The 20,363-nt window shown below is 34.5% G+C and overlaps 1 protein-coding gene across 3 annotated transcripts in view; it reads left to right on the top strand.

Moving 5' to 3' along the window:
• The window catches only part of LOC145266314 (uncharacterized), a 516,717-nt gene that overhangs the window by 235,715 nt on the left and 260,639 nt on the right, over positions 1-20,363 (top strand). For 2 of the 3 annotated variants that reach the window (XR_013864698.1, XM_080121873.1), the window contains exon 2: positions 1,831-1,888. The gene's annotated coding sequence lies outside the window, so the exon portion shown is untranslated. Of the gene's footprint in view, positions 1-1,830; positions 1,889-11,226; positions 11,267-20,363 lie in introns of those variants that run through there. The other variant, XM_080121872.1, reaches the window with a different exon arrangement.

Genomic DNA, 20,363 nt, shown 5'->3' with positions numbered 1-20,363 from the left:
AATTATGATTACTACTAGGTCATGGCTGAATTGTAAATTATGATTACTACTAGGTCATAGCTGAATTGTAAATTATGATTACTACTAGGTCATAGCTGAATTGTAAATTATGATTACTACTAGGTCATAGCTGAAATGTAAATTATGATTACTACTAGGTCATAGCTGAATTGTAAATTATGATTACTACTAGGTCATAGCTGAATTGCAAATTATGATTACTACTAGGTCATAGCTGAAATATAAATTATGATTACTACTAGGTCATGGGTGAATTGTAAATTATGATTACTACTAGGTCATAGCTGAATTGTAAATTATGATTACTACTAGGTCATAGCTGAATTGTAAATTATGATTACTACTAGGTCATAGCTGAATTGTAAATTATGATTACTACTAGGTCATAGCTGAAATGTAAATTATGATTACTACTAGGTCATAGCTGAATTGTAAATTATGATTACTACTAGGTCATAGCTGAATTGTAAATTATGATTACTACTAGGTCATAGCTGAAATGTAAATTATGATTACTACTAGGTCATAGCTGAATTGTAAATTATGATTACTACTAGGTCATAGCTGAAATATAAATTATGATTACTACTAGGTCATGGCTGAATTGTAAATTATGATTACTACTAGGACATAGCTGAATTGTAAATTATGATTACTACTAGGTCATAGCTGAATTGTAAATTATGATTACTACTAGGTCATAGCTGAATTGTAAATTATGATTACTACTAGGTCATAGCTGAATTGTAAATTATGATTACTACTAGGTCATAGCTGAATTATAAATTATGATTACTACTAGGTCATAGCTGAAATGTAAATTATGATTACTACTAGGTCATAGCTGAATTGTAAATTATGATTACTACTAGGTCATAGCTGAATTGTAAATTATGATTACTACTAGGTCATAGCTGAATTGTAAATTATGATTACTACTAGGTCATAGCTGAATTGTAAATTATGATTACTACTAGGTCATAGCTGAATTATAAATTATGATTACTACTAGGTCATAGCTGAAATGTAAATTATGATTACTACTAGGTCATAGCTGAATTATAAATTATGATTACTACTAGGTCATAGCTGAATTGTAAATTATGATTACTACTAGGTCATAGCTGAATTGTAAATTATGATTACTACTAGGTCATAGCTGAATTGTAAATTATGATTACTACTAGGTCATAGCTGAAATGTAAATTATGATTACTACTAGGTCATAGGTGAATTGTAAATTATGATTACTACTAGGTCATAGCTGAATTGTAAATTATGATTACTACTAGGTCATAGCTGAATTGTAAATTATGATTACTACTAGGTCATAGCTGAATTGTAAATTATGATTACTACTAGGTCATAGCTGAATTGTAAATTATGATTACTACTAGGTCATGGGTATTAGCTGAGCTACAAACAGCGCTTGTGGAAAAAGCATGCCTCCAGTTCCGGGCCCATATCAAAGCGGTGATTGAGGCTGAAGGCGGCTACATGTAATAGATATCAGCTCTACTACATAATCAAGCTACCTGAATTGATTTTTTTTCAATAAAAGTTTTAAAATAATGCTGCAGTGTTGTTTCGTTTAGGGCGACAATTTGATCGTTCCATCCTGTATATATTGAATAATAATTAGCTCTATATTAAGAAATCTGCATGAATTAAAATATAATATTTATGCATAATTTATGACCAGGCAATGCCAGGCAGCCTGCTAGTTTGGTTATGAATTTTGTTGTTTTCATTAAAGAAACTGATTTTTTTTTTTTTTTAACTGAATTGTCTCCCTTTGCTTTTTTTCAGATCGCATTTATAACCAAGCTTCCCACATCGACAACCGTGCTGAATCAACATTGCCATTGTGAGTATCGATCCCTTAATGAGGGAAGAGAGGGTAATTAATCAATATTGACCTATCAGAAGTTCATCTGGTTCATGACTCCTCCAGCTACCACCCCCACCACCACCGCCACCACTACCTCTTACAATCTGTGTAATTCTAACCTTTCTGTTCTTGTCTTTGTCTCGGTTTTGATCCCTGGTTTATCTTATCTTGGAGTCTTATAATTACATTTTGTTCAATTGTTGAAATTCTTCGTTCAGAGACTATTGTTTACTTGTATTTCTTTTCCACACACACACAAATAGTTAATTAATGAAATGTCCTTTTGCAAAGCAATGTGTAGATACACCAATTTTTCCAAGTACGATAAACATTAGATCAGCTTGCCATGATGTTTAAAACGTGTCTTCACACCGCGTGAAACATTTGGCAAACAGATAAAAATCTGATGACCTCCGCTCCAAGTCCCAATTTTTCAATTTTAACCCCTTAGCAGCCCTTTTTTTTTTGTTTCGAGATGAAAACTGATTAAGTTTTCTACCTGTCTGAATACCATGTATACCAAATTTCAAGTCGGTAGATAAAAAATTTGTTGAGTATATAGGTTGAGAAGTGTCCTCGGACACATTCTCACTTTTATAGATAATAGATGAATAGATTAATTAAATAGAAAAAAATAATTAATTTCAAAAGAAAAATTGTTTTTGCATCAAAATTAAATATGGCGTCGTTTCATGGATTTTAAAGATTAATAATTTGTTCGTTACTTTGATTGCGAAAACATTTTTTTTAATATATGTTCATCTACCATATAAATTTCACCTGTCTGTTTGAATGTATGTTTGTATGTCTGCCTAAAACTTTTGAACTAGGCAACGGATTTTCACGAGATCAGTATTGTTTTGAAGCTCGACCCTTTGGATGACAAATATCGAAAAATTGGCTAAAAACATTAATTCCTTCACCCGCAACTGGGCACTTTTTTATAGGAAAGGGAATCGCTTTTTTCGCCGATGTTTTCGAAAGTCATCTGCTCTTTTCGACTGTCTAGCCTTAATTTAAACCTACGTCACTTGGTGATGGGTGCAACAGCAAAGACGTCAGGTTTTTTTTTCACATTCTTTTCCTCCTTTGCAGTACGGGTTCGAGCCTGCCTGCCGACTACCACTTTTTTTTTTTTTTTTTTTTCCTCAACACACACCTCAAACACCCGGGTGACGACGGTTACCCAGGCTAGTATATCTATAAAGTTGAGTCTTTCTTCTCACACTGACATCGATATTTTTTCTATTTAAAAATCATTGAAACAAACTTTTTAATGTACTCAGTCACGGATATGCGAACAACTACATGGAGGTTAACTAATTTGCATATTCCTTTAAAAAATGAGCGTTAATTACTTCTTTATTTTTATAGTTTTGTAGTGGTCAATGTGTAAATATCGACCACTACAAAATCAAAAATGCATAAACGCGTTTGTTCACACATCATATGCGCATACCTATCCTGAATGAAAACCAATTAGATTTTGGACTAATCAGAAAACTTTCTGAATTTATTTGGAATGGTCTTTCTGACAAACAAAATGCCGAACAATACAAACTAAAGTTTAAATCGAAAAACCTAAAAGATTACAATAAACTTCTTAGATTGACCGAATTAAAAGATTCTATTAAAAGATCCCACAACACAGCAGTAAGACCAGATGAAATCCATTACGAATTCTTGCACCAACTCTTTAGAGAATCACTTAAATTACTACTAAGAACTTATCACAAATTATGGACAGAGGGCGAATTCCTAGACTTATGGAGGCAAACCACAATAATAGCAATCCTGAAACCAGGAAAAGACAATTCAAAACCCACAAAACTATAGACGGATCTCATTAACCAACTGTTTTGTATAAAATAATGGAGAGAATAATAGATGATAGATTGGTTTGGTATTTTTAATTCAAACTACTTTATCTCCAACCTATAATGTGGATTCCATCATAAAAGAAGTAGAACCGATTACCTAGTCTGACTAGAAACAGCTGTAAGGGAAGCATTTATCAGGAATGAGGACCTATGAGCAATCTTTTATGACCTAGAGAATGCTTATGACTTTAATTATGAGCAATCTTTTATGACCTAGAGAATGCTTATGACTTTAATTATGAGCAATCTTTTATGACCTAGAGAATGCTTATGACTTTAATTATGAGCAATCTTTTTATGACCTAGAGAATGCTTATGACTTTAATTATGGAGCAATCTTTTATGACCTAGAAGAATGCTTATGACTTTAATTATGAGCAATCTTTTATGACCTAGAGAATGCTTATGACTTTAATTATGAGCAATCTTTTATGGGCCTAGAGGATGCTTATGACTTTAATTATGAGCAATCTTTTATGACCTAGAGAATGCTTATGACTTCAATCATGGAATAATGAGACATGCATAATCTTGATTTAAAAGACTCACACTATAAAGATATTCTTATCTGACCGAAAATTTTAGGGTTCGCATTGGATCCACTTTCCCTGACGCCAGAAGGAAGGAGTCCAAACTCCAACAATGCCTTAACAAACTGGATGAATGGGCAAAAGAAAATGGATGTAGATTTTCCCAATCAAAAACTAAATGCATACATTTGTCATAAACAAAAACTAAATGCATACATTTGTCATAAACAAAAACTAAATGCATACATTTGTCATAAACAAAAACTAAATGCATACATTTGTCATAAACAAAAAACTAAATGCATACATTTGTCATAAAAAAAAACTAAATTCATACATTTGTCATAAACAAAAAATAAATGCATACATTTGTCATAAACAAAAACTAAATGCATACATTTGTCATAAACAAAAACTAAATGCATACATTTGTCATAAACAAAAACTAAATGCATACATTTGTCATAAACAAAAACTAAATGCATACATTTGTCATAAACAAAAACTAAATGCATACATTTGTCATAAACAAAAAATAAATGCATACATTTGTCATAAACAAAAACTAAATTCATACATTTGTCATAAACAAAAACTAAATTCATACATTTGTCATAAACAAAAACTAAATTCATACATTTTGTCATAAACAAAAAATAAATGCATACATTTGTTCATAAACAAAAAAATAAATGCATACATTTGTCATAAACAAAAAATAAATGCATACATTTGTCATAAACAAAAAATAAATGCATACATTTGTCATAAACAAAAAATAAATGCATACATTTGTCATAAACAAAAAATAAATGCATACATTTGTCATAAACAAAAACTAAATGCATACATTTGTCATAAACAAAAACTAAATGCATACAGTTGTCATAAACAAAAACTAAATGCATACAGTTGTCATAAACAAAAACATAAATGCATACATTTGTCATAAACAAAAAATAAATGCATACATTTATCATAAACAAAAACTAAATGCATACATTTGTCATAAACAAAAACTAAATGCATACATTTGTCATAAACAAAAAACTAAATGCATACATTTGTCATAAACAAAAAACTAAATGCATACATTTGTCATAAACAAAAAACTAAATGCATACATTTGTCATAAACAAAAAACTAAATGCATACATTTGTCATAAACAAAAACTAAATGCATACATTTGTCATAATCAAAAACTAAATGCATACATTTGTCATAAACAAAAAAATAAATGCATACATTTGTCATAATCAAAAACTAAATGCATACATTTTTCATAAACAAAAAAATAAATGCATACATTTGTCATAATCAAAAACTGAATGCATACATTTGTCATAAACAAAAACTAAATGCATACATTTGTCATAAACAAAAACTAAATGCATACATTTGTCATAAACAAAAACTAAATGCATACATTTGTCATAAACAAAAAAACAAATGCATACATTTGTCATAAACAAAAACTAAATGCATACATTTGTCATAAACAAAAACTAAATGCATACATTTGTCATAAACAAAAAATAAATGCATACATTTGTCATAAACAAAAACTAAATGCATACATTTGTCATAAATAAAAACTAAATGCATACATTTGTCATAAACAAAAACTAAATGCATACATTTGTCATAAACAAAAAAATAAATGCATACATTTGTCATAAACAAAAACTAAATGCATACATTTGTCATAAACAAAAACTAAATGCATACATTTGTCATAAACAAAAACTGAATGCATACATTTGTCATAAACAAAAACTGAATGCATACATTTGTCATAATCAAAAACTGAATGCATACATTTGTCATAATCAAAAACTGAATGCATACATTTGTCATAATCAAAAACTGAATGCATACATTTGTCATAATCAAAAACTCAATGCATACATTTGTCATAATCAAAAACTAAATGCATACATTTGTCATAAACAAAAACTTTGCAACGGCCCTACACTGAAACTCTGAATAAGGATAATCCCACTGTAGATGAACACAAATTTCTGGGATTAATATTTGATAAAAAAAACTGACATTCATCCCCCACCTGAAGAACCTAAAAAGTAGTTGTCATAAAAGCTGATAACTACTACATGTGATAGCTCACACACACAATGTGGAGCAGATCAGAAAACTTTAATGAAACTTTATTGGACATCGATTAGATCTGAACTAGATTACAGTAGTTTCATATACCAATCAGCAAGAAACTTTTAGCTAAAGATTTTAGATCCAATCTGCCATGGAGACCTAGGATTAGCACCCGGTGCGTTTAGAATGTTCCCAGTTGAAAGTCTTCATACAGAGGCTAATGAGATTCCTTTAAATATAAGGAGTCACAAACTGGGTGCCCAATATTGCACTAAATTAAAAGCACGCCCAAATAATCCAGGATATGAAATTACATTCAATCCAAGATATAAGGAGTCATTTGAAATAAAAAGAAAGCTATAAAACCTTTTAGTCTTCGAATGAAATCAATACTACAGGAATCAGAAATGCCTGTTGAAAATATCCAAGAACACATTCTACCTGAAACTCCACCTTGGATTGTCCAAAAACCCAAAGTAATTCTAAAATTAAACTCCCAAAACCGAAAACCCATCCTAATACCTACCAAGAAAAAAAAACCTGTGATATTCTTCTGAAATACCCTGATCATCTACAAATTTTGACTGGCGGCTCGAAAGACCACAGAATACCATGCGCTGCCATTTCAAATAGAACAACTCTACAAAAAGGTCCTTCCAGCAGAACGTTTCATTTTTACTGCTGAAGTTGTTGCCATCAGCCACACTTTCAATATCTTGGAAAAAATAGACATAAATTATTAATATTTTCAGATTCACTCCCTGTTCTAACATCACTAAATAACAAATAATTCAAAAACCTCTAATCATCAAACTACTAAACAGAATCAACTCATTATCTAAAAACAAAGAAATAATCATATACTGGATTCCAAGCCACATCGGAATAAAAGGAAATGGAAGAGTTGACTTAGTAGTTTAATCAGCTCTAAACTTGAACCCCCGATACAATTAACATTTCCTACGACAAAAATAATGGAGAGAATAATAAATGAAAGATTGGTTTGGTATTTTTAATTCAACTACTTTATCTCCAACCTACAATGTGGATTCCATCATAAAAGAAGTACAACCGATTACCTAGTCTGACTAGAAACAGCTGTAAGGGAAGCATTTATCAGGAATGAGGACCTATGAGCAATCTTTTATGACCTAGAGAATGCTTATGATTTTAATTATGAGCAATCTTTTATGACCTAAACTTGAACCCCGATACAATTAACATTCCCTACACTGACTTTAAACATAAAATCAACCAAATATTTTATGCAAAATGGCAACAACAATGGAATAACAACACAAATAACGAACTATACCAAATCAAATCCATACTGGAAGGATGGAGATCCTAGAAAATCAACAAATGAACAAGTAATTATATCTAGAATGTAGTCAGCCATCTTTTCGTAGAATGTAGAGCACTTGATACCGCTAGAAAACAATATTTAAAATCTAACAATATCAAGAATATCTTCGAAAACAACTGCTTCGACGAAATTCTCTTTTTTTTTTTTTTTTTTTTTTTTTTTTTAAGAGTAAATTGACTATTCTCAAAAATATTAAAAAAATTTTTTTTTTTTTTTCCTGCATTAAATAAATTAACGAGGTTCCATATTCTGGTTAAACATCTCATCCAGCAAACAAACAAAAAAAACAAAAATAACATAATATTAATCCGCAATAAATAAATAAATTAATAAATGATACTCATCTCGATAATGAATTCCAAAACAAAAAAAAATAATATATACCATTTGGTACGGACCCGACCATGGAAGATCATATAATAAAATAAACATGAATTTATAAGACCAAAAAAATCCAACCTTGATCGCTCTTCAGGGCCCGTGGTGCAGTGGGTAAAGATGTTGAATCTCTACGGTTCCAGGTGAGAATTGTCTGAAGATAGCAGTTTTGATCCTACCCAAAGCCGGCCAGAGGCTTATTGGCCCAAAACGTGGTGAGACGACGACAACAACAACTATGGATGGCAATAATTGCTGAGAATGCAGTTAGGAGATTCGGAGTTCCTATCCCATTGCGGTTAACACCTGATGAAAGCCAGAGGAATAGTTGGCCGAAACGTCGTGAAAAAACAACTAAGAAAGATGAGGATAATAATTCAAAATAAATTAAAAATAACAACTCTACACAACAACTCAACTAAACCCCATGAATAAATATTTGAAGATATAAATATCTTGAAGCCCAAATTCTTTTTTCTTTTGAATTTTACCATTTAAAAAAAAAAAAACATAACCCAAAAAGATTTTGATAATAAAAAAACAAGACAACTGAACCGAACACCATGAATAGGCACTTGAAGATATAAAAAAAATCAAAAAAATCTAGAACATAATAATTTTTGACGTTTCTGAATTTTTGAGATGAGGATTGGTTATTTGTATTCTACAGCGGACTGCTGTTCTCATCTTGAGTACGATTTTCACGACGTATCAGTCGATGTAATCTCTGCTTATCGAACTTGGGAATGTTTCTGCTGAACTCAGAAATTTGGACAGAATTTTGAGCAGAACTCTTTATTTACGTCATGGGTGTAGCGTGCTCTTGTTCCATCAGCCATGACTGAATAGAGGTTCTAAGTAATTCACAAATGTATTTTTTCAATCGTCCACACTGAGGATTGAAGCTTCAGGAGAATATCACTTTTACAATTAATTTTTCCCACTTTTACAATTGATTTCCAAGGACCTGTGGCGCAGTGGTTCTCTAACCACAGGTCCTTGTGGACAATTCTAACGTGACGTAAATAAAGGGTTCCGCTCAAAATTCCGTTCAAATTCCCGAGTTCAACAAAAACATTCTTGAGTTCGATAAGATACACCTGAAGAAGGTCAGAAGTTACATCGACCGAAACGTTGTGAAAATCACACTCGAGATAAGAACAGCAGTCCGATGGATAATAATACAAAAAATAATTTTTTTTTCTTTTTAAAATCACTGAATTCAGCATTAAATAACTTGAAAAGGGTTGATATGCCATAAAACAACCAACTAACGAACACACAAAACTCATCGATGTTATCGTCTGTCAATGTGTTAAACTTTATTCATCACAATATTCCCAAACATTATCACTGAAAAATCTTACTAACATGCACGCCTGTGGAACTCTGTTCCGTCTGCCTGCTTCCCTCCGGACTACAACTTGGATGTCTTCAAGTCTAATGTTAACAAATTCCTAATGAACCGCCCCCCTAATTAAACACTTCATAAAATCTCCTCACTAACGTGATGTACTTGCAATAACCCTTATCCCTGAGTGGCTTCCGGGCCTTGATAAGTGGTGATCACTGTGTAAAAAAAAAAAAAAAAAAAAAAAAAAAACATAAAAGCAAATGAACCTTGACGCTTATAAATAACTTTCAATCAATGATAATTTATTTAATCGAGCAGAGATTTGAATACGATTTTCCCGACCCTTGAAACTCACAGCTCTTAATTAATCGATCCAGACTTTTAATGCCTCAGCTCATGAATCCCCTTGTTTTGACAAGAATTAAAAACATATTCACAAACATTCTATGTTTTCATATTGTTGTAAACCTTCCGTTTTAAACGCATATAACATCTCTTTTATGAATATATGCCTTCTTAGCTCATTGTTTTATGAATTAAATTTGGTCATTAAATTATAAATCACTGCTATATAATAATCGATAAAGAATTGACTCGAATAATATATACAAAGTCTGTATGAATTAAAATATATTTCAGCGGATTTTACAACCAAGCCACGCCAAGGGAAGGAGGTTCAGGTACAATATAATAATCAATAGAGAATTGACTATAATGATAAATACAAAATCTGCATGAATTAAAATATATTTCAGCATATTTTATGACCGGGTAACGCCAGCCGCTCTCTGCTAGTCTAATTTATAAACTGGACTTGTGGTTTTGCTTGGGATGGGAATTCTTTGCTGATTGAATTGGACTAACACGAGTGACGATCATGGCCTGTGCAGGGAATTGGATTTTTCTTTTTCTTTTTTTTTTTTCTTTTTTTCTTTTAAGATTGTATTGTAACGCTGGGTATGGGGCAGCCAAACCAGTTGCCAACATTGCCTGCTTTTTATTGAAACCAACCAAGAGCTTTTTTTAGTATCCTCGCTGTTCCCTTAAGTGCAGTTGTCTGGATCTCTTTTGCACTTGGTTCACCAGGAATATTAGTTAGGTAGGACTTCAGGTTCTTCTTCATAAGTCCTGTGTCACCTATAATAACTGGTATGATTGATATCTCCCTAAAATTCCAGTTTCTTTTCATATCATACATGAGACCTTGATATTTGGTCTGTTTCTCCCTTTCAGCTCTGTTCAGACCTCCCTCATTAGGGAGACTCATTTAAACCAAGTTTGCCACTTTTTCTGACTTATTCCATATAACTATGTTGGGTTTCACAGCAGCATTTTTAAGATATGTGGCTGTAGGGATTACATGGTCGTAATGTACGGTATATAAGTCATTTCCAACTGTTCTTTCAGGTTGATGTTCCCAGGACTTGCTGCTACACTGGATGTTTAATTTTTTACAGATGGTCCAGTGGAGGTACTTAGATACTCCATCATGGCTTGCTGTGTAGTCGCTGTCCCCCAAAAGAATCTTGCAACTCGATATCAGATGACTCACACTTTCTAATTCTGTATGGCAGAACCTGCATTTGTTATCATTACTGACAAATGAGGTTTTCCTTGTTTCTGTCATCATGTGATGTCATAAATCTATCATTTCTCCTTTATGACGTCATCCATTTTAAGTAAATAAGCAAAGTTCATTCAAATGTTCAACACATGGATATGTACAGAAAATTATTGTAAGTAAAAAATATTTGGAAATTCCAAAATGTACATGTCATTATAAAACAAACTTTTATTTATATTTACTTTTTTAAAATATACTCATTTGAAGTAGCTGAGTGGTTTGGGGTATTTTTGAATAATAATCTAATAAGCTGCTTTACTGAACGGGTGTTTGTGGTTGTATTGATTTTAGTTGCTTCTATTTTCATATTATTTGCAAAATCATATTTTGCTATCTAATTTACATGTGTGTTTACGGTATGTACACACTATTGATGGGACGATTCTAATTTCTATTTAATTTACATGTGTTCTTGTTGATTTCTAATATGTCCCGCAAAAATGATATATTCATTTGAAGTAGCTGAGTGTTCTTGGCTACCTTATTTGAGTAATAAACTAATAAGCTGCTTTGCTATCCTTTAGTGTGAGGCTTCTGTTGTATCTTTTGACATCTCTCCAAGTTGATTTGCCAGTTGATATTTATAGCTTAAGCCACCAATCATATTCTTGTGAGGAGGAACCTGGATGTACCTGTATTCATTTTATATGACACACACACACATATATAGGAGAGAACTTGAATGCCTACTAGACACTATCCTCGAGTCTCTAAGGTCTCTCTGTACACGGGTTTGTCAGAACAACCTGGCATGAGGATACTTTTCCTTAAAAAGTGAACCCTGACTAAATATTCAAAATAACATAGTATTCGCTGGCCAAAATAAGATTTCACTAAAAACGTAGTATTCTAAGTGTTGGAAAGTCCATCCATAAACTTTGAAACAAATTAGATTTTCGCCGCTGCGAAAAAAGTAGGCTCTCTCTACCGTGCTAGAAAACTACTGACACCTGAAAGTATCCTGTACCTCTATAAGGCCACCATTCGCCCATGTATGGAGTATTGTTGTCACATTTGAGCTGGTGCATCTGCTACTAGTCTCTCGCTCCTTGACAAGATTCAAAAGAGAGTCGCCAATCTGATAGGCCCTGAACTGGCATCTAAGCTTCAGCCTCTGTCCCATCGACGAAACGTTGCGTCCCTCTGCTTGTTCTACAAGTATTTTAATGGTGAATGCTCTGACAAACTGCAGACACTTGTGCCCCCACGACGTAGACACCCTCAACAAACCCGACAGGCAGCTAAATTCCACCCCCACACAGTAGAGATCCCTAGATGTAAAAGATCTTTCTACTCCAGTAGTTTCTTCCCCAGAACCGCTAGACTCTGGAATTTCATTCCAGGTTCCTGGTTCCCTAACTGTACTGACATGCAGAAGTTCAAGTGCAACGTGAACCGACATCTTGCTGCCCAAATCCCTACATAGTGCCCCAGTAGTTGCTGCCCATGATAGTAGCCCCCTACACCAAAGTCGCAATGTGCCTTGTTTGAGGTGAAATTGTATTAAAAAAAAATAAAAAAAGATCATATAGATTCATAAATGCAAGAAAAGTTCTGCAGTTTAGCAACTGTAGGCAATGTTTACGCATCAACGTACAAAATAAAAATGCATAAACGCGTTTGTACACATATCGTTTGCATATCACTGTTCTAAATAAAAATAATTTTGGACCAATCAAAACTTTCTGAATTAATTTGAACACCGAGAGATAAAGCACCGAGGTCCTGACTAGTCATCGTCAAGACTGACGGACTGCATGATGGTGATAGGATAATCCCAATCCGGTGAAATTGATGGAAGTAGGTCCTGGAAATCCGTTTTTTTCCTTGCAACTAATTTTCTTGTAACTTTTCAAGACACATCTGCATGGGATTTGGATCACCAGTTTTAGGGAATTTTAGGCGATCATTTGTTTTTAGGGATATGTTCATGCGAGCAAAAAAAAAAAAAAAAGAGGTAGTAGGCAGGCAGGCTCGAACACATACCGTGAAGGAGGAAAAAGAATGTGAAAGAAAAAAATGTGATGTTCTTGCCATTACGTCCGTCGCCAAACCGTAAGTGGCGAAGGTTTAAATTAACGCTAGTCAATCGAAAAGAGAGGATGACTTTCAAAAATATTGGCGAAAAAAAACACCCCTCCTTTTAGAAAAATGCCCAGTTGAGGGTGAAGGAATGAATGTTTTTGGACAATTTTTCAGTATTTGTCGTCTGAAGGGCTGAGCTTCATAACGATACTGATCTCGTGAAAATCTGTTGCCTCTGTCAAAAGTTTTCGGCAAAAATACAAACGTACATACATTTAAACAGACAGGTGAGATTTCTATTATAGATGGTAGGGATTGAAACTTCAACTTTGAGAAGACCATCACTTTCAACCGGTTGCTAGACATTATCTTGCACTACAGTTTAATAGACCATTACAGATTATCAATCATGGTTTCTAAAAACGTGAAACACACTATGTGTTAGCTTTTGTCATCAACAAGAGATGAGCTTTATTTGAGACACGAAGGTGTACAACATTTTGATAAACGGTTTCCTGAAATATTTTGGGTGTCTGGGGCGCATACCTGTTTTAAGAATCTGGTAGCAAACCCCGTTGGATGATGACTTTTCTTGCTAAGCATCAAATGTCAAAATCAATCATGCAGAAGGTAAAAACGAAACTTTTGCGTTCGTTAATTCAGGCGGAAGATTATCCGGGGTTGGTAATTTAAAATATTCTCTTCTCAAAGGTATGTTCAGGGGTTTGTGATCTATGCGCTAAGTCTACCATTCTTCATTTTTTTTTTTTTTTTTTTTTCAGAAAGCGTACTAACGAGACTACACAATTAGTCTTTTTGCTGAATAGTTCAATTATGTCGTTTTTCTCTGCTTCTCTTAAGTTTGTTTTGCTAACTCCACTCTGGATAATATTTGAAGTGTTTAAATTTTCAACACATCCTAACACTGGAAATAAATAATTTTTTTTTTTTTTTTCATTTTTATATATATATATATATATATATATATATATATATTTATTTTCAATTTGTCTTTATATAAGCAGTAATTTGTTGCTACACAGTCATTAGCATGTTTCGGTCTTCTAGTATTTAGTAACTAGAGACCTCTTCAGGAAACAATGCTTATTTTTGGAAGGATTAAGAATTCCGTTTTCAAAAATAAGCGTTTTTCCTGAAGAGGTCTCTAGTTACTAAATGCTAGAAGACCGAAACATGCTCATGACTGTGTAGCAACAAATTACTGCTTATGTAAAGACAAATTGAAAATGTATCTTTCTCTACTTCCATATTGAGCACTCTTGTATTAACCTCGTTATATTTCACTGATTACCCTACTTTGAAAAATAGCAACCTCAAATTATATATATACTAGCAGGGGGTGCCCAGATTTACCCTGTCGTAAAATACGCTTAAATATATTTTTGAGACGTGATTTCAAAAATAAAACAAAAAAGTATTTGGGTGCCATCCGCTAGAATTGAAACCAAAATCAAAACCTGATGACTTTACGACTGTACCAACGTGACACGCATATGAACTGATTAAAATTTAAAAATAAACTAACATTATAGTACAAAATGTATAACGTTTTTTTTTTTTCAATTTTTACCAGGTTTTGACCCCCTTAAAAACTATTTTAACCGGCTTAAGACCCATAAAAGAACCTTCCATAAAAAATCCAATTATTTGAAGCCTCAAGTTTCCGAAGAGATAGTTTGAAAATATTGAAACAGACAGACAGACATAAAGCCTTTTATATATTAGTTACATATGGTTGGAATTAAAATCATACAAATTAATAATTACAGAATTTATTGCTCAAAAAGAAAGAATACATGATAAACTCTGAAGAAAAACACCTAATGTTTTAAACTCCAAGGAATAAGGGTATTTCCTTATTCCATGGAGTTTAAAAAATTAGGTGTTTTTCTTCAGAGGAAAATAGTTAGCAAAAAGATTTTTTTTTTTTATAGATTTGCTACAAGTCCAAAAAATGTATGGGTGTGTGTGTGTGTATATATATATATATATATATATATCTTAGCAAACTCTGGAACCTGCATGGAGTCCTTTATTTAATCCAGGCTCTTGTTTCCGTCAGCAATTATCTGGTACGGAACGAGAGCATGCTATCTGCTGTGGATTAAATAAAGGGTTCCGTTTGAAATTCCGTGCAAATCTCTGCGTTCGACAAGATGCACCAGAGAAAGTCAGAGGTTACATCGACTGAAACGTTGTGCAAATGACACTCAAGGATGGAGTACTGTTGCCACATCTGGGCAGGAGCTGCTAGAAAGGACTTATTCTGCCTTAATAGTTCAAAATAGACTTCGTAGCCTAGTGGGGGATGCCCTTTTCTCTTCCCTGCAAACTCTTCCTCATAGAAGAAATGTTGCAAGTGTGTCTCTGCTTTATCGTTATTTTCATGGCAAGTGCTCGTCTGAATTCCAATCTATGCCCCCCCTCCCGCCAAACTTTGCCAAGAAACACTCGTCTAGCTTAAAACATTATTAATAATTCCCCCCACTCTTAATCTGTGCCTGAGCCTAAACGTAGATTCCATGAACAAAGTTTCTTTCTTAAAACTGCACACCTGTGGAATTGTCTTCCGTTTGCCTGCTTTCCAGCTAACTACAATATGGTTGTCTTCAAGTCCAACGTAAACAAGTTCTTTGAGCCGTTCCACTTAAGTTAACAAATTTATCGAATTTCTATTACTAACGATTACTATATTGTCCAATAGACTCTTAAACTCTTATCTTCGAGTGGCCTCTGGGTCTTGATAAGTGATGATGGCTATGTAAAAAAAAAAAATAATAATAATAGAACAGTCGTCTGAATAATTGAAATAATCGCTCCTCATCTTTATAATTTTTAAAACATAAAGGATGCAGGAGATGTGATTAAAGAGCGATTGTTAAGAAAGGAATAGGAGAGAAGGGAAAAGAGAGGAGGAAGATAACCAATCTCTACTCAAAATGAAGAACTTCCATGAGTACACGTGCAAAGTCTTTCCCCATAAAACACTAAACACTTCGAAAGGAGTAGTTCGAAGTTATAAACTATCGCTAGCAACTGAAGAAGAAATAAAAACCGAATTAGAAAAACAAGGAGTAATCAACCACATCCGCATAAACATAAAAAGAAACAATAAAATAATAACCACCAACACATACATATTAACGTTCAACAAACCAACAATTCCTAAAGAAATAAAAATTGGCTATTTAAATGTAAAAGTAGACCAATATATCCCAGCCCCATTAATATGTTTCCATTGCCAAAAATATAGACATCATAAAGAAGCCTGTAAAGGAATAAAAATATGCAGAAAATGCGGCAACAAAGAGTCTGACCACATCAAAGAAAAATGCATAAATGAGGTGAAATGCGCTAACTGCAAAGAAGATCACCCGGTCTTCTCTAAAATATGCAAAACATATAAAAAAGAAAGAGAAGTTATAGAAGTAAAGTACAAAAAAAACATAACCTTTCCAGAAGCCAGAAAAATAGTTGAGACGTACATGAAAGACAACACATATGCTGAGACAACAAAAAAGACAACTAAACCATTCCAACATAATGAAATACATGATCAATATAGGGAACTGATAAACAAACTGATTACATTAAATATTAAAGAATGGTCAGAATTCCAAAATAGCCTAAAAGAAAAATACTCAAATCTGGGAAACAAAATAGAAATAACAAATCCAAACAAAGAAAATAATATTCCATCCACAACAGAACCATTAAAAAAATTATCACAGAAACCAACAAAACAACCACCAGAAATTAATAAAAACATAAGCAATGATAAAACAGCAAATAAAGAACGTTCCAGAAAAGAAGAAAACCAAACAATAGACACTCAAAATAGATTCCAAATTCTAGAAAAAATGGAAACTGAAAACACCCTAGATAAAAAAATGGAAACCGAAAACACCCTAGATAAAAAAATGGAAACCGAAAACATGAAATATCTCCAGAATAAAAACTTGATTAAACCTAGAACCCCATCTTCCAGCGTAGACCCCTACTACCAGGTCTCCTTCTCCAATATCAGGGGTCTACGTTCCAACCTTCCAGAGGTTGAAACCCAATTACAGGAGACGAAACCGGACATATTATTTCTATGTGAAACTGGAATAGGGCCGACCACTTCCCTAGATGAGTTCATAATTAATGGATACTCCAATTTAACAGCTAAATCTGACTCCCAAGATCGCCATGGGCATGGAATATGTGCCTACATTAAGGATGGCTTCCCATGTGGCAGGGATATCTCTAGAGAAGATCCTAATTTACCCTACATGTGCTTCAGGGTTGCACTTGCTAACACCACTGCATTTATATTTGCCCTCTATAGGCCCCACAACAGCGGAGTTACTATCTTTAAGAGCATATCTGAGAAAATAGACCACATTCTGTCTTCACATCCCTCGGCTAACATCCACATCTGTGGTGACTTCAACGTCCATAACGTGGAATGGCTGACCCATTCAAATAAGACAGATGATGAGGGGAGGTTTTGTCATGATTTTGCCATTGCTTATGACCTCACTCAGATTGTTCGCGAACCCACCCGTGTGCCCGATACACCCAATCAATATGCAAGCCTCTTAGACCTTTTTCTTTCAACTTCCCCTGAGCTATGTTCATGTACCGTTCATTCTCCTTTAGGATCCTCCGACCACTCCGTCGTATCAGTTAAGATAAAAACAAAATGTAAGAAGCCATCAGACGTACCCCTCCACCGTACTGTATACCGATACTCTATGGCTGACTGGGATAGCTTCCGTACATTCATATCTGATTTACCTCTGCACTCCATGTTTAAAAAGGAAGTGTCCTCTATAGTATCAGATCTGACCGAATGGTTAATTGTAGGCATAGACCAATTCATACCATCTAAAAAATTCCAACAAAAACCTAACAGCCAGCCATGGTTCTCCCCAGAATGTGCTGCTGCTATCGCGCACAGAAATCACTTTTTCCATAACTACCAACGTAATAGATGCACTGAAACTAAAGCTGCTTTCAGGACTGCCAGCAACCACTGTAAAAGGGTAATAAAAAATGCAAGAGAGCTATATGCCCAGTCTGTTAAATCCAAGGTAGCTGATCAGCGGCTTGGTTCCCACCAGTTTTGGCAAATAACAAATAGGATCCTGAACAGAAGTGTGCGTTCTATCCCAACCATTATCAATGGACCAGAGGTCATCTCGTCAGCGTCAGACAAGGCCAAACTATTTGCAAAGAACTTTGCAGCTAATTCTACCCTATGCGACGAAGGCCATCAACTCCCCATATTTCCTCCTATAACACAGAACAAGCTAGGTAACATACAAATATCCGTGCATGAGGTCGCCAAGCTAATAAAAAACCTAGATTCCAGTAAAGCAACTGGCCCTGATGGCATCCCAATTATAGTGTTAAAAAAGCTTCAACCAGAACTTGCTCCCATACTTACGAAACTATTTAAACGCTGCCTTAAGGAGAAGTGCTTTCCGACTCCCTGGAAGACCTCATCAGTTTGCCCTGTATTTAAGAATTCAGGTGGTAAGTCATCTCCCTCTCAATACAGACCAATAAGTCTTCTCTGTGTTATGAGTAAGTTACTGGAATCAATATTAAATAGAGAAATAGTCAACCACCTCAGCAGGAATAACCTTCTTAGTGACACACAATATGGTTTCCGCTCTGCAAGATCTACCGCAGATGTGCTGACGGTTATATCCCACAGGATTAGTGAATCTCTTGACAAAGGCTTCCTTTCTAGGGCAATTGCTCTTGACATATCAAAGGCCTTTGACAAAGTATGGCATAAGGGTCTACTTCACAAGATTTCCAGCTACGGTATAACTGGAAATGTTTTCTCAATCATAAAATCATTTCTCTCTGATAGGCTCATAAGAGTAGTGGTAGATGGACAAAAATCGGAGGCCTGCAATATAAATGCTGGAGTCCCTCAGGGGTCAATCCTGGGCCCAACTCTCTTCCTGATCTACATCAATGACCTCCCTAAACACATACTTAAATCATTCGTTGACATCTATGCTGATGACACGACCATCTACGGCAACACATCAAAGGCTGTAAATGACGAAGTTCTCTCGGATTCTCTCTCCTCTGATCTCGAGCGCGTGGTTCAGTGGGGGAAGATGTGGCTAGTTACCTTTAATGCATCCAAAACCAAACTGCTATCCTTACATCATCAACGCTCTGATCCCCAGCTGGCATCAATTGTGATGGATGGCTCTCGTCTGGGTGAGGCCCCGTGTTTTGACAAGCTTCTGGGTTTGACCTTTACTCCTGATCTGAAATGGAACACGTACATCAAGTCTGTTGCCAAGGTCGCAGGAAAGATGGTGGGATCCTTCTACCGCTCCAGAAGATATCTCACTACTGATGCAATTCTCTATCTATAGCCAAGTACGGCCAAGGATGGAATACTGTTGCCATATCTGGGCAGGAGCTGCCAAAAACAGCCTATCATGCCTTGACAGAGTACAAAATAGACTTCGTGGCTTAGTGGGGGATGCCCTTTTCTCTACCCTGCAACCCCTCTCCCACAGAAGAGACGTTGCGAGCCTATCCTTGTTTTATCGTTATTTTCATGGCAGGTGCTCGTCTGAACTCCAATCCCTGGTCCCCCCTCGCCAATCTTTCACGAAAAACACCCGTCTAGCTGAATCCACTGTGAAAAATTTCCCCCACTCTATATCTGTGCCTAAATCAAAACGCGGATTTCATGAGCAAAGCTTCTTTCTTAGAACTGCACGCCTGTGGAACTCTGTTCCGTCTGCCTGCTTCCCTCCGGACTACAACTTGGATGTCTTCAAGTCTAATGTTAACAAATTCCTAATGAACCGCCCCCCTAATTAAACACTTCATAAAATCTCCTCACTAACGTGATGTACTTATAATAACCCTTATCCCTGAGTGGCTTCCGGGCCTTGATAAGTGGTGATCACTGTGTAAAAAAAAAAAAAAAAAAAGATAAAAAAAATGGAAACCGAAAACACCCTAGATAAAACAAATGGAAACCGAAAACACCCTAGATAAAAAAAATGGAAACCGAAAACACCCTAGATAAAAAAAATGGAAACCGAAAACACCCTAGATAAAAAAAATGGAAACCGAAAACACCCTAGATAAAAAAAATGGAAACCGAAAACACCCTAGATAAAAAAAATGGA

This window comes from Euprymna scolopes, chromosome 41 (assembly GCF_053919585.1).
Source record: "Euprymna scolopes isolate OS-2025 chromosome 41, ASM5391958v1, whole genome shotgun sequence".
Classification (NCBI taxonomy): domain Eukaryota; kingdom Metazoa; phylum Mollusca; class Cephalopoda; order Sepiida; family Sepiolidae; genus Euprymna; species Euprymna scolopes.
This window is presented reverse-complemented; position numbering and strand designations above follow the sequence as displayed.